This window comes from Lingula anatina, chromosome 10 (assembly GCF_051362555.1).
Source record: "Lingula anatina isolate TDL-2025a chromosome 10, LinAna3.0, whole genome shotgun sequence".
Lineage (NCBI taxonomy): Eukaryota > Metazoa > Brachiopoda > Lingulata > Lingulida > Lingulidae > Lingula > Lingula anatina.
Window position 1 is genome coordinate 2,929,213 of NC_141776.1, and position 5,312 is coordinate 2,934,524.

At 35.5% G+C, this 5,312-nt stretch overlaps 1 long non-coding RNA gene across 1 annotated transcript; it reads left to right on the plus strand.

Moving 5' to 3' along the window:
* Window positions 1–194: 194 nt before the first annotated feature.
* On the plus strand, window positions 195–4,132 carry LOC147759392 (uncharacterized). Its single transcript, XR_015331342.1, has 3 exons — window positions 195–366; window positions 640–682; window positions 1,398–4,132. It is a non-coding gene; the product is annotated as an uncharacterized LOC147759392 (long non-coding RNA).
* The last annotated feature ends 1,180 nt before the right edge of the window (window positions 4,133–5,312 follow it).

A 5,312-nucleotide genomic window follows, 5' to 3' on the forward strand; every position in this document is an offset into this window, starting at 1 on the left:
ATCTGAAGCCTGAGAGATGTTGTTTTACTCTCTCATCATGCAGCTGGAAGGTCGATTCAGAACTAGCTGGAGTATTTTGCCACCGAAATCCGCGAAGTTCCTTCCACGAAAACTGTCGACGAAAACAGTGTTCAGTTTCAAACACCCGCAATAAGTAATGCAAGGATACAACGCGTAAGGTAAAACCTGGCGGTGCCTAGGCCACATTGTCCAATCATAGGACGCAATTGGACATAAATCTGCATATGCATGAATCAAGCTGACCTAATTTCACCCAATTTCTGGGTCACTAGTCTCACGCTTTACTACGGATACTACACAGCTAAATTAATGCCCAGCAAGCGAAAAGACAGAAAGAATTAAAGGGTAAGGTTTTTACACATATATTCAAGGCTTCCTAACTACTAGTACGTGCCATAATGATTTATAGAATATTATACGCGTGTTTGTGTATGTGCATTGTATGTGACAAAAATCCCTGTACTAGTAACAGATTTAATTTTACAGTCAGGTAGAAACAAACAATGTGGAGAAACTTTGCACAGAGGAGGACTCAACAGAACCTCTTACAAATAAATAAATAAATAAATAAATAAATAAATAAAAATAAAATAAAATAAATATGCTCATCATCTCCAGCTTTTACTGGTTCGAGACATCATTTGCCTGATACTGCTGTGAGGTATGTACAACATATTTTAAGTAAAATGAAATAAGCCCTACATATGCATTATTTATGGCCATGATAATATTACATGATGCTTAGTTATTTTGGTGACTGTGAGTTTTGGTGTTTTTTAGAAAATATATTTTCATTGTGATAACACAAATCAAAATTGGATTCTATTATTTCACATTGAAAACATTTTTATGTGAAAATCTCATGTGAGTGGCAATTCAGTTTACATTTTCAAACCAAGTATAATTAAATTAACTTTCTAAATATTTTATGGAGTAGTTAAAGAAATGTTGTACAAACAGTATTTTATATTATAAATGTTAAGTTATTCCAATGGATTTTTAATTCAAAGTCGGTATACACTATTGAAGCAAATATTTTTTTCATTTCTGTTCTTCTGCTCAAAAGCAACTTGACCTAAACAGCAGAAATAAAAAAAAAAAAATGATGAGCCTGTCCTTGTGCATATAGGGAGCAAGTGAATCAGTGGTTCAGTACCTATACCAGATATGCAGGAGACAAAAAGATTAAAATGTACTTAATTAATTAAAAAATATCAACTAGGCCAGATCAATGGATCAAGTTTGTTCCCTTTCCATTATATTATAAATGAGCTAAATTGACTTTTTGCACAGGACGAGTGGTCTTTTATTTATATACATGTTTACTATACATGCTTAATATACATGCTTTATTTGTTTAGCTTATCTCCTTGTAGGCCAGCTGAACCTGTGGAATATAAGTCACCAAACATTTTGTAACTTTGTTGTGAAAGACAGACTGATACATAGGATGGAGGTTCTACGATTGAACAAATTGACCTCACTGTTCTAGGCTGAAGTTGAAAAACATTCAGTTGGCGATACATCTAGTTTTAGGCGAGACATTAACTAGTGATTTTTTTAATCAAAAGTCTGGTCATTGATTGAAGATTTTTTAAGGAAAGGGTAATAAAAGTATAGTTGTTCAGTTTAGTTAGGATTTCATTACAGTACACACTTAATTGCTTTACAATAATCACTCAGAGAGTGAAGTATGGATTTTGAGTCATTGTTGCACATCATCTTAAGCTTATTTCCGTTTATATTATTCAGAAAGGATAAACTCAAAATATGGAAGCGTGTAAGGGTCACAACACCAACACCAAAAACAAACTTCACAACACCAACACTAAAAACAAAACTCACAACACCAAAAACAAAACTCACAACACCAACACCAAAAACAAACTTCACAACACCAAAAACAAAACTCACAACACCAACACCAAAAACAAACTTCACAACACCAACACCAAAAACAAAACTCACAACACCAAACAAAGAGCGATTTAAACAAACCTGAGTATCATGTATACTGTATCATGTCTGCATTAGATAACCACTCTACTTGACCCACTTCAGTGGCCATTAAAGAACAATCAATTGTCAAGTTTAAGGCCCTTTGATTAAACAACCATATTTTCTCTCATATTTTAGTTTAGAGGTAAAAACTTAAATAGGATAGAAAATATGGTTACTTTGGTTGCTTGGCACGGCTGTCTATCCTGCTTCTGTGAAAAAATCTTAGATGATCTGATTAAGATTAAAATAGACCATTTTCTCTAGAAGGGTTGGAATTGCCACTACTCTTTAATTTGCAACCTTGACAAGTGATTGATTGTTCTTCAATGACTACTGAAGTCGGTCAAGTTGGCATAGTAACTTGGTGCAAACATATAATACATATGATTCTAAAGTTTGCTACTAGACTTGTGTTTAAAATGCTCCCCGTGCTTGTTGTTGCCAAAACAACCAAAGTAACCATATTTTCTATCCTATTTTAGTTTTTACCTTTAAACTAAAATATGATGGAATATATGGTTGTTCAATCAAAGGGCCTTAAACCATTGCAAGCTAATTAACTTTGAGACACTTCTCGGGCTTAACATTCATAAGTCATGTGTACCTCGCTTCTGAATGTTAAATCGTTTAAGTCATGTTTAACAACTTCTGTAGTTGAGGCTGATGCCTGAATATCACATAATCAGCGTTCTTCGCCAGAACTATGAGAAAAACATGATTTTTGAATAATTGGCGATCCTCAAATGTAGCTTGGATTGATTGATATGTAGGAATAGATTCAAAAATTGACAGTTGACTCTTAATTTGTTCTACGTTACGTTATTATTTCTACAAGGACCACACCTTACATTACTGGTGAGCTTTATTTTAATAAACACTGTGCCCCAACAGCCGCACAGCTGAATCCGAAATCTCAATTAAGCTTTATTGTGTAAAAAAGTAAGACACAAACTTAACATCTTGAAGGGTTGGAACTGCCTCTACTCTTTAATGTGTAGGCTTGACAATTGATTGATTATTCTTTAATGGCCACTGAAGTGGTCAAGTGTGAGTGGTCATATAGTGCAGACATGATATGGTATACATGATACTCAGGTTTGTTTAAAACGCTCTTTGTTTGGTGTTGTGAGTTTTGTTTTTGGTGTTGGTGTTGTGAGTTTTGTTTTTGGAGTTGGTGTTGTGACCCTTACACGCTTCCATATCAAAATATGGCTTATGAGAGATTTTCCACAGCTTGTTTTTCATAAAAGTCGGAGAAATGCAAGTTCTGGTACTTACATCAAGGACAGAAACTGAGGAGGAAGGAGGAGACAGTTCCAAGGAGAAGAACAGCAGAAATGAATGATGGAAAACTGGTGTGATACTTAAAAACACATACCACACCATGACCTCTCTCTTCCAGTGAATTTACATATGTATCAGCCAAAGAAGTTGTTCCAAATGAGCTTATTTTCTTTCTTGGGCCATTTCGGCTTCTAAAGAGCCAACACTAGATAATCTCTCTTTGTCAGAAGAAACTCACACCAAGCTGCTGTCAATCTGTCAAGATATTGTATAATTAGCATTTAAAGGGAGGAAAATTACTCAGAAGTAACTGCATGGCTCTGTCTCTGACAACAGTTAAGACACTTCCCAACTGCTCATTATTGATAATTAAAATAGCAACATCATATACTTAACCACTGTAGGCCTAGAGGCCAGTATTGTCTGACTCCAGTTGCTGTCTTCCAATGATATACCAGCAGGTTTCATCAGAGGATTTCCCACAATTCTGTTACAATTCTGGGACAATATTGACTTTAAGGAAGAAAAAAACTCACTGGGGCTATGGTGATTAGAATTTTGCTGTGACTTTTTACAAAGAGATTTAAATATGAATGTCCCTCCCAGTACTTGTAATATATTCTCTTTTCTGTATATGAACATGTAAAGATAAACTCCCAAATATGTTTGTCCTAATCGAATCTTTTATGTGGTTTACATATTAATCTGGAATGCATTTAGCATGAAAATGTTAGAGAAAAGCTTCAGTATACATAGAATTATTGCCCCATTGTTTTGGTCCTTTTACCATATTTTTATTTTATTATAAAATTTTTTTTCAACAAAGGCTCTGTTTTATCTTATTCTATATATTAAATCATTTATAAGAATTTGCTTCTGAAAAAATCATTTTAAATAGAATGTTCACCGTCAACCCAACGGTGATTGTTATGCGATGAACGTTGGACATAAGACGCGAAGCCATCATTGTCTAAATTATATAGAGGTCAGCGACAACAGCGATCTTGCTCTACCGGGGCCGTAGCGATAGTCCGAAGGTTCAATAGTCCGAAGGTTCATTGGTCCGAATGTTCACTATAGAACCTTCGGACCAATGAACCCTTGATTAAAAAATCGATAAAAATGTTACCACTTTTTGGACCAATGAACCTTCCGACCAATGAACCTTCGGACTATCGAGACGCCCCCGCTCTACCTGTAGTGGAGGCCATATGATCCAAACGCAGCTGACTTTGTGAGTGGGGTGCACTAACCCTATTATCCTTGATATCTTTCCTTGCGATTCCAGTCCTGTGTATTATTTGTCCAAGACCGTATCGAGCACGTACCCTCTACCAGGGCCACAGGTTGATTTTTCACCAGATATCCACAGATAATTTTTCTCACAAAATATGGTCAATCTTCTAACTGTGGCTGGTGGAAAATATGCCAATAATATATCCCGCCCTGGTAGAGGGTAGCAAGCATGAAGGCTTCGTTCAAGCGATTCTTCACGAAATAAGCGGTGACATGTGAGAGAGAGTCCTCCATGATAGAGAGTCTGCTTACCATTCATTTGTACAGGTAAGCCTCGCTCTAGATTTTGATCCACTTAGGTTATACGTACTAACCCTTACCACTATGACTATAAGAAGGGGGGACTTTCTGTTACATGGACTCTCAGTTTCGGTACACCAGCACATACAATATGTACAGGTAACTGTATCCTTATAATGCATCACTCAATGTAAAAAGGACCTGATTTCCCTGTGCTTCATGAAGCACTATGCTCTTCTTTCACATTAAATTTTAACTTCCAATTACGTTGAACATGATATGATGCCTGAATGTTAGTTTTCTAATTTCATTTTGTGATTCTTTTCACCATGAAACAACCTGAAACACTGAATTATGGTAACATCAGGCACCACTGATCCATAGCTTCATCACAAATATTTTTTGTAATAAATAAAAAATATTATATTGTCGCAACTTGTTTTTATTGGTAAAAACAGACAACTGTGAAA